The sequence below is a fragment of the Lytechinus variegatus genome, chromosome 13 (genome assembly GCF_018143015.1).
Source record: "Lytechinus variegatus isolate NC3 chromosome 13, Lvar_3.0, whole genome shotgun sequence".
Taxonomy (NCBI): domain Eukaryota; kingdom Metazoa; phylum Echinodermata; class Echinoidea; order Temnopleuroida; family Toxopneustidae; genus Lytechinus; species Lytechinus variegatus.
The window spans coordinates 15339576-15351251 of NC_054752.1; positions in this window are offsets into that span (position 1 = coordinate 15339576).

Here is an 11676-nt window from a genome sequence, read left to right on the forward strand (position 1 = left end):
CAGGAACTTAAATTACAATAGATTGAAAGTATGATGGGGTGACCATAATTTGTGCACGTTTTAAAGATTATCAAGAAGTGATTTTCAACAAAAAATTATGTTAGTGGGCCATATTTGATATTTCTCATTAATTTTGTAATCTGATTGGTTGTGATCACAATCCCCAAATAAATATTCACAAAAAATTTTGCTATCAATACACAAATTTGGAGAAAATCGAGAGTCCAGCTATATCATGTTTCTATTTGCTTAAAGAGATGGTCCGGGCTAAAAATATGTATATTTAAATAACTAGAGTAAAATTCACAAAGCAAAATGCTAAATATTTCATCAACTTAAAGTCGGATAACAAATAGCGAAGTTATTGAATTTTAAAATTTATCAATACTTTGTGAAAACAGTTTTGCACATCGTCATCATTAGGTGGGTGGATGATATCACATCCCCACTTTCCTTTTTCTTGTGTTATTACATGAAATCATAAATGTTTCATTTTTCATGTATAAATAATGTGCGCCATATGATGTTGAAATACGGGGCAATAAATAACGCATTTAATCAGTTGTCAATCCAATTGTTTTACTTCAAGGTAGAATTTGTTTTAATAAACCTAATTTCACATAATAAAATGCAAAAAAAAATGGGGATGTGACATCATCAGCCTACCTAATGAATATTCATAAGCACTATTCCGTTGAGACAGTGGGCTATATATAGCCCACTGTCTCAACGGAATAGTGCAAATCTTTAAAATTCAATAACTTTGTTATTTGTTATTCGATTTTGATCAAATCTTCAGCACTTTGCTCTATTTATTGAGATCTAAATATCCCCAGCCTGGACCATCCCTTTACGTTTCCAGACAACAGACCCCTATCCTACCCCTTCTTCTAAAATATGGGTCCTTTTTACCTTCGGTTCGGGGCCGGCTCCATTGCATGAAAGTTACTATTATGGTAACTTTACCATCTAATGGTAACTACCAGAGTAACAATGCTCGATCATCTCAGCCTGCAATCAAAATCAGACACCACTGGATGGCAAAGTTACCATAATAGTAAGCGATGGGCCTAGGGATGATTACCCCCCCCCCCACACACACACACACAATTATAGCCACCCCCTCCATACAGAACTGGGAGACCAAATGTTTATTTCCAACCTATTTATTCGAAAGCATATCAGCGATTGTTTCTAAAAATTAGCCAAACTGTCACAAATTAACCTCTTGGAGAGGGTGGTCTCCTCCATTGAAGAGAGCATCAGCAAGACTCCCCCCCCCCCCAAAAAAAAAAAAAACACTGTAATATTCCCATTTTTATACCTCATGATTGATAGTGGGTACATTTCAACTTTGGACTTTTTAAAGTTTTTAAAGCAAATAATGAACCACTAGCCATAATAGCGCCACCTCAAGTGATTAACTTCTCAAATCTGGCCAGATTTTTAACCCATAATGCAATATTCTGGTCAGTATAGTCTTGACAAACTAATTTAATACTCAATACATTCACACCGCAAAATTTACGACACCAAGTGGCAAAACAAGTACTTTTATCATCAAATATAATTTTACTTCTGTATAATTAAAATCATTTGCTAATCTATTCTCTGTATTATCAATAGTTATCTCAAAAGGTATATTTTATTTTCAAATCTTTTCTCAAGACCCATTTAATTTTCAAAAGGTTAATAATGCTAAATATAGTATGTTGTTAAATATAATTATGTTGTAATGGTAACTTTAGTACTTTAATATTGTAATGTGTATAGAGAGTCTCTCGACTATGAGGCACTAACTGAATTTCAAATATTATTATCATTAGGCCCCAATTCCACAGAGGGGAGACTTTTGAAGGACATTTAAAAGACCAAAAATTGGCAAGGTATTAAAGCAATCTCCAAGATAACTGAAATTTGTCATCTCTGTGGGATGGCTTAGAAAGACCCCTCAAAGAACTCTAAAAAAAAACTAATCTATATTTCTTGTCTTAATGGTCTTAGACTAGTCCTGTTGAGATCCTTCAATGGTCTTTCAGAGATCTTTTCTGCAACAAGTGATCTCTCAGAATTCTTTCCACGGAATTTGCCTGGTCTTTCAATGATCTTTCACGGACCCATCAATGATCTCTCATAAGTCTTACGGTGATCTCTGCAAAAATCTTGAGACTGTCGAAAGATCATGCAAAAACTAATAAGAAGTTTGAAAGTTCGTCGAAAGAACATTTTCCTGTTAGACCTCTGAAATACTGTTTTGAATAGTTTCAAAAAGTTTTGGAGATCATGGAGACCACGAAGACCACTGAAAGATGCATCAGGAATCGTGAAAGACCTTAGAGATCTTTGAAAGTTTGTTAAAAGACCTTTGAAAGATCAAGCAAGTTTCATGGTCTTATAGCAGTCTTTCAGAGGTCTTGCTTTCTGTGGAATGGGGGTTTAAGACTAGTTATTTCAAACACACAGTCACTGGGAGATTACACACAAGATTTGTCAGTTAACTTTCCCTTCAACTAAGCACCCTGATCATGGGTGACGATTTGTGTTGACAATCTATTGTTCAAGGGGGGGGGGTGATCTTTTGTTTCATCCCCCCCCCAATTGAATAGTATGACGTCATGGATCGACACCAGTGATCCTGATTATTTTTCAATAAAAAGGACAAGAGATAGAGATTCAATGAAATATGAAAATACTGATTTAATCATTTATAAAATACTTGTCATTTGCCAGTTTTATGTGAACTTCTACACAACAAAGCTACAAAAAGTTCAAATGATTTACATTTTCAACAAAAGTACAAAAAGGCTATAACTTTTGAGTTTTGGTAAGGTAAGATGTCATACATAGATAGGGGAAGGCGGGGTAAGTTGTGACAGTTTTTGCTTTTTGCATGTTAGAATTGATATGATTAATAATCTTGTCGAAATAAGTACCTTGCCTTGAAATTTAATTCTTCTGAAATATATGCCACCTATATATAACTTTCTATCCCCACACTGAAAGTCGTCGTGACCTTTGAAAAAAACGATGTCAAATGGCTCAACTTGCCCCATATATGGGGTAAGTTTGAGCCACCTTCTGGGGTAAGTTGAGCCACAAAAACTATGTACAAAATCTATGGAAGAGAACCAGCATGTCAGTTTTTTGTTTAAAGTCTTTTCACTTGCTAATTCTCTATAAATACTAACATCCTGTAAAAGGAAAAGAGCAGTCATGTAAATTTGCTCCTTTCAGCCTGCATTTCAATCGATTTTTATGGTTTGTTTGTTTTTTAAGATACATTACCATAGGAATTACCATGGCTCAACTTGCCCCATGCTGTTTGGCTCAACTTACCCCAGTCCGAACTTAGTGCGATAATTTTATATCCACACATTTATTATGCATCCATCATATAAAAGACTATGACAAGAATGAAGATCCATACCTGGACTAATAATGTTGCTGTCATGTTTTTATTATATTTAAAGACGTGTGTGTTTATAAAGCACTTATCTATTTCACACTCTTTTTTACTTTTTAGGCTGAAATTCATATTTTTCCCTCTAAAAAACTAATTTTTGTTTCAAAGTTGAAAACAATATGGTGGGGTTAGGGGTTATACTATGGGTCATTAATACATGACACCACCACAATGTCTGACTCATTCATTATTGGCCTGGGGCTGGTGGCTCAACTTGCCCCTATGCTCAACTTACCCCGCCTTCCCCTATACTTTGAAAAAATGAAACAAAATTTTAACGAATGAAAGAGCACTACATTTGATTTAAACCGAAATTGACTTATTTTTAATCAACAGTCCATAGGGTTTAAACCATGACAAACATGAATGAATGAATAGGAAACAAACATTTTACCCCACGTAAATAAAAAGAATTAAACAAATTTTATCTATATGTATACCTCTAGACACACAGTAAAATCATCAAATACTAAATTATTGATTTCTTTTATATTTTGTTGTTACTTGGAAAACAATTTTCACATACAATAGTTCAGTCTTTGGCTGTGATTAATGTTACATTTCAACAACTTTGATGTTTTGATTAAATTGGCACGATAATTACTTTTCTTTGTGTATGTAATTGCAAACAAATAAAATATCGCTTAAATACATAACATGACTGTAGGCAAGACAAATGGTAACAGTAAAACCAGTGAATAACCAATAATGATCAGCCTAGTAATGAGAACTTTAACAAGAAAAATAATTATTTTCCAAATAATCGATTCTTCTAAAAGGAGAGAACATACCAGCATGTTTTTTCAAACAACAAAAATTGAACTACAAACCCATTTCCCCAAGTAAACAAGTAAAGTAATAACATGAACATATGTTGGCAGAATATACATGTATACATGTATATGGTTCAGAAATATGTAATATACAAGTATCCTTGGCCAATAATATATACCCTTTTCAAGTAGTCATATATATATATAAAATAACAGTAACACACAAGTATGTATCAACATTCAGCTTGAAGTATAGTTTACATCACATGATCATTTTTCTTTCTTCATCAAAATCACACAAAGATGTACAGTAAATACAAATCCCTATATATAAGAGTATCACATTAGCTTTGGTCACAAGAACTCCTGATAGTAAATTTCACTCAAATACTATAAACACTTTCATAATATCCCTGATCCATCCTATAAGGTCATTCAATTTCATTACTATTTGTCAAATAGTTCATTTTCATTAGTACAGTTATTGAATTTCACAAAAAATGAGGATAATGAATTTCTTAGATCATTCTATTTCATAAATAAGGAGATCATTCAACTTCATTAATGAAATCAATTTAAATTTATAATGAAGTTGTCAAATTTTACTGTTATGTGTTATTAAGCCCAATCTCACATTTTCAATTATAGAACTTATCAGGTGCCACGGAAGCGGGGTCTGGCGGGACCTCAGCCCCCTCTAGGTTACTCTTTTTCCAAAATCGTGTACAACAGAATTATGATCATCTGATTGTGACCTTTTGCATGGTCAGCCCCCCCCCCCCCCCCCCCGCACTGTCAAACCATTCCACTGCCCCTGCTTAATCAATACAGGGAGTGAAGCAGAGAATTTCACTTTATTCTCTTTATTTCTCCATCGAACAATTATGGTCCACTTAACCAATTCAGCGTAACAGTTATGAGTATGAATTTGGCCAAGGACTCAAGGTAGACCAATAGCCGAAGAACCTTGACCAATCATTTATATTTGTCATGTAGTGTAGAAAAAATTAAATCAAGAAACAATCTAGTACTGTGTGACTCTATTCTCTTTGCACATTGTAGAACAATCGGCTGTCACCTACTTGGTGAATGAGTTGACAACTGGCACTCCATAAACGAGTGGTCTAAGTTAACCCAGGTTTAACTAAATCATGGCTCTCAGAATACCACCCATTGTCAAAAGGTGGTTTCAGACCGCCTCGAAATTCATCAGTTCCAGGTATTTTCTGATCGGGAAATTTACCCGATCAGAAAATACCAGGTAATATTGGGAATGTGAAAGCAAATTACGCGTAATGTTCCCGAAAGAAAATACCCACCAAATAGTAGGTACTTGGCAAAATCACAAGAACTTTCGCTGGAATTTTTCCAAGGTCACAGGTATTTTGGCAATGTGAAAGCAATTTACGGGAACTATAAGCCCAGCGTGTATTTGGGCGTGGGCGCCGTGGGTGGCTGCTGAGCTAGTGATTCTGAATCTTGCCTGCTTATCAGACCATACTGCGCATGCTCCTAACTTCAGGAATTTATCCCAAAGGGTATGTTTCGGGGCAGTGTGCATGCAGGAATACTAAATGGGTATATTTTAGCCTAAAAAAGTTCTCGTAATTTATCTGGGATTCTTATGATCGAGGCGGTTTGAAACCACCTAATGATTTCACTGATCCTGACTCACTGCCTCGTTGTAATTCTAGACATATAAGAGACGAAGAGCCCTGTGATACAATATTACATAATATCAGGAAATCACAGATTATGCAGGAAACTGCTTGTATCGTGCATGTGATTGAAATGAACTTTCGAAACCACATACATGTACATGTAATTCTGAAAGTAAGCTTGGATTACTGATTCACAATTTAAAATGATTGTGTTTCATTATACATACTTATTTTTTAATAAATAATAAGAATAATAACACTTATTTACACAGGGTACCCACTCTCAGCTGTAAGCTGTTCTTCCAGTGGGCCTTGCATAACATAATATGTTATTACTACCCTTCGCCATTCTCAATGCTGAGCGCCAAGCAAGAAGTCAGGAGGTCCCATTTTAAAAGTCTTTGGTATGACTCTGCCAGGGATCGTACCCATGACCTCCTGTCCATGGGAGGGCGCTCTACCACTGAACCACCATGCACAGAGAAACCCTAGCTGGAAAGGTGGAGAGTCGGTCTTTGGTATAATACTTGATAATTTGGATTTAGCATCAATAAAACATACCATTTGATATCAAGATCCCTGTAAAAAAAAAACCATCCACGATGATATAACATCCTCATATCATACTATCAGTACATATATTTATGTGACCAGAGAAGTTTTTAAAGAATTAACAGAAGTCCCTGTATACATCATATATACATAATATATAGGGCTACATGTATATACCTTTAGGCTACATAATATTTCACAGTTTTGCACCAATACATGTGTAAGAGTAAGATATTCATTATTTCACTTTAAGTTAAGAACAACCTGTAAACACTGTGTACAGTATAAACCAGTGAACTATATTGTTAGAGTTCAGTGGTACATAATGATCAACTACTAATGAGTAACACCACACTGAATACTCGGGGGATAAAAGCTATAATACTAGGATTAAGCTTTAGATCAACTCATAGAGTAAAGCTGTTCTTTTATAAAAGTTTTATATTATTCACACTTAACATATACTGGTACAGCTGGCTAATTAGCCTGTCTGTAGATATAGTAACTGGACAAACAGAGACTTACATAAAATCATACAGGAAAAGCAAGGAAAAATCAATCTTGCTTCCCACCTTCATCAGGTGTAGACCTGCCTCTAAAACCCAGACCACCACTCATGTGGTTAGAGGTCAATATTGGGTTTATCCGACTTTCATGACTTTGTTATAATAAATGTTCCAGAATACCAACTACATGTATTATGACTGTGCTTCATCATTTGTTCTACTAGCTAACACTCATACATATTACCACGCTACATCTTAAGAGTGTTACATTGGTGGCAGCGTAAAGTGGAGTACGCCATCCCGCTCGAACATTCATCAATATTGTTTTTATTGGTCGACTGATCCTGACATTTTGCTGTTTTTGACATTTTTATATTGAGTTTGAATATTATTTTGGAGTGTTTCATCGTTGGACAACCACGTCACTGCTCGAATTTATAACTTACTCTTCAACTTTTTATATTCTGATATATACATATCTTGGAGATTCCAGACACTTCTTTTGGAAATCTTTAATTGTCATTCGTGATTGAACTATTTCGATATAGAACTGCTGGATGAGTTGTTTCATCATACCTGGATTACCAGCAAACCAATTTCGACTGAACTCGTGTATGTGGTCTGCATTTTATTACTTCTATCCTGGACCTCCACATCCTGATATAGCGACGTTCCCTAGGTTGTCCGGGAATTCCAGTTTCCAGTTTTCTCGACAAGATCTTCAGAGTCATCACCATTTTCATCCTTGTTTTCATCTCTATTATCATTTGGAAGCTGAACTGTGAACAGATCTGTGTTCCTGGATACTCTTTTTCGTCGTGGATGTGCCTGCATGCTGACAAACTGAACTTGATACACTCTCCTTTGAATCCGTTTTGGGACGATTTCGTACTTTCTGCTGAATTGTTTATTATTTTGATTTAATTTCTCGACAACTTAAGTAAGTTTATTCCTTTTTGATTTGAGGTTTTTTCTATTGTTTTCACTAGTTACTATATCTTCCTTTATTCCTGTATTTTGCATATATTATACTGGATTTATTCCTTTATTCTTTTGTTTGAGTTTGTACAGCTTTTGATTTTCTTTATTGAATTATTTCGCCATGTATTCATCTTCTCATGACTATTCTCCTTCTCAGTCTGGTTATCACAGATCTTTCTCCCCTTCCCCCAATCACCACTATTATAATTCTTCTTCTCATGCTCATTCCTCTTATACTTCTCGTTCATTCTACAACCATTCATCGTACAATTACGAGCCACATCGACCTCGTCCCCATTCTCCCAGCATAGAATATAATTCACACCCATATCACTCCCCTCCTATCTCTCCTTCATTTGACAGGCGCTCCTCTCGCTCTCATTTTCCGTCTTCTTCTCACAGCTATCATTTTCGTCCTATTTCTCCTAGATACGATGAGCGTGACCACCAGTCTCCTCGTCCTAGCAGGAAACTCTTTTCACCTCCACCACCTTCTTCTGTGCCTAAGAAATCTTGCCTGCAGAAGAACTCTCGCTCTTATCCTCCCTTTTCTTCTAACTCTTCTGATCTTTCTACCACACCATCGTTTACAGTAGAAAGAGGACAAAATCCCTCTCCACCATCATCACCATTGCCTACTGCACCTCAGAATGCTCCACCTACATCTGTTTCCGCCTTGTGTGGTGCATTGATGGATAGAGGCATTCGACTCCATCAGGCCCAACATCAAAACCCTATCCTCCGCCAGGTGACTACATGGGTCCGTACTGGTCATGTGCCCCCAAAATCCACTATTCCCCGATATGAAGAGTGTCTCTTCAAGTATCGAACTCAGTTTGATCGGTTAGTGATCAGGGATGGCTTGCTATGCCGCCGAAAGAGGCATCCTTCTGGCACTATCATATATCAACTCGTCATCCCTCATTCCCTCATACCCACTGTCCTCTCTATTCTCCACTCATCTCCATCTGCACAACACTTTGGGAAATCCAAGACAACCCAGCTCTTTGATGAGCTGTGCTACTGGCATGGGATGCGTAAGGACATCGCTGTCCTCTGCTCTCACTGTCAGGAGTGCAACTCCTACTGCACATCCCTTTTCCCTTCATCTTTTTTGCCACACAAATGTGACGTGATCTCTCATCCATCCTCCCTCCCTACACCTCCCATCCCTGATTTGTGCCAAGATGCTCCCAAATCTTCATGTCCTACCAGTGCATCTACACTACTCGCCACTCTGAATCCACCCCTAGAAATCGCTTCTGAACCTCTCTCACAATGTGTGCTTGATCTACCCAGTCCTCCTCCATCTCCTCCATCAATCACAATAGCGTGTGCTGAACCTAGCTTACCAACTAACTCCTCTGTTCAATCACATGAACTTCATTTCTTCAAAAGTCTGTCTGTCGATTCTGATGATGAGAGTGACATCCATTCTGACCACTCATCACTATCTTCCTCTCCTCCTCTCAGTCCTGTTCCTCATCTATCCTATCCTCCATTGAACTACAATCAGGGTTTAGCTGGTCACAAAGGTGACCACTCTTCCATATCACATCACTCTCCAAGTTCCTTGACTTCTCAGGGACTTCTTTCATCCCCTGTCCTCACTCCTTCCAGTATGCATAGCACGCACATGGTCCTACACATGGCACCATCTCATGATGGATATGCCAGTTCCCATCCTCCTAAAATTCCACCATGAAATAGTGTTCGTTCACATACTTAGTTTGCCTATGTCTCCAGTCCAGTCATTGTTTTCCTTGATGTGGATGGAGGTGTAACATCTCAATCATTCATACTAGTACTTTTTAATAAGCTCTTGTATTTTAATTTTTTTTCAACATAATTTGTTTACTATATCTTCCAATACGTTTCTCTGTTTATGCTTACTTATTACAAGAACTATCAGGACTTTTTGTCACTGTTTTATGAATCATTAAGCTTTGTAGTTCCTTTTGAGGAGACATCTCGCAAATTTGACTGGACATTTACTGTGCAAGCCTTAAAATGAAAATTTGTAGACTTGTAAACATTCTAGTAAAGAATTCCTCTCCCTTGTTACTTCACTACAATTTTATATTTTAATCAGTTGTTCCATATAGTGTAGTCCCCTTCTTGCTATTTGGTAGGTTGATCTAAACAACACTGATCAATTAAAAAAAAAAAATGTATTTTGTTATTTGTTGTTGTTGTTAATATTCATGATATTATGATAGATGTAGATTATGTTAGTTTAATCACAAAGTTATAAGTTCTGGATTAGTTTGTGTTCATTTGAAGTGACTGTAATTTATTTTGTTAGGGGAATCATTTCATTTAGTTGCATGTAGTTGCTTAATTGTTACATTTATTGTATTTTCAAATAACATTTTTTTTTCATTTCCTTGAATAGATAGTGCTCCTTTTCTTAACTTTTTTTTTTTTTCTTCAAAATAATGGAGTTGTCAGCTTCTGTTGTAGTCATGCATCTTTTTCATCCAGACTTACATCACTCAAATCAGTATTGAATAATTTCAGTGTTGAGATGTTGTGGATTAACCTTTATACTGTCTTTATTATAGATGGTTCTCAATTTTTACAGATATCATTACAATTCACTTTGCATTTCATGTTAAAAATTATATTCCATTGGTAATGAAGTACATTTTAAGCACTGACTTAAATAATCATGTTTTGTTTCACGATGACTCCTATTTGGTAGAGATGCAGCGAACGTTTAATTTCCAATTATAAATCTGAACTTGACAATTCTCAATTTTTTTTTCTCCTTGAAATATCTTTGGATACCTTTCTGATATTAATCTTCATTTCATTGTTACTCCCTGGCCCTTCAGTTTAATTTTATATATGTTTTGATTTGTGATTTCCTTTAGGAAGAGCCTCGTGATTAAGTTTATATTGATACTGCTTTACTGCTCTGATATTCAATATCTTATTATATAAGTTTGTTATCAGTTTAATTTCATACATTCTATCATGAAAGGAGGACGTTTCTTTTCGGAAGGTGTATCTAATGTAAGAGTAAGATATTCATTATTTCACTTTAAGTTAAGAACAACCTGTAAACACTGTGTACAGTATAAACCAGTGAACTATATTGTTAGAGTTCAGTGGTACATAATGATCAACTACTAATGAGTAACACCACACTGAATACTCGGGGGATAAAAGCTATAATACTAGGATTAAGCTTTAATCCAGTAAACCCGAGTATTCAGTGTGGTGTTACTCATTAGTAGTTGATCATTATGTACCACTGAACTCTAACAATATAGTTCACTGGTTTATACTGTACACAGTGTTTACAGGTTGTTCTTAACTTAAAGTGAAATAATGAATATCTTACTCTTACATTAGATACACCTTCCGAAAAGAAACGTCCTCCTTTCATGATAGAATGTATGAAATTAAACTGATAACAAACTTATATAATAAGATATTGAATATCAGAGCAGTAAAGCAGTATCAATATAAACTTAATCACTAGGCTCTTCCTAAAGGAAATCATAAATCAAAACATATATAAAATTAAACTGAGGGGCCAGGGAGTAACAATGAAATGAAGATTAATATATCAGAAAGGTATCCAAAGATATTTCAAGGAGAAAAAAAAACATTGAGAATTGTCAAGTTCAGATTTATAATTGGAAATTAAACGTCCGCTGCATCTCTACCAAATAGGAGTCATCGTGAAACAAAACATGATTATTTAAGTCAGTGCTTAAAATGTACTTGAT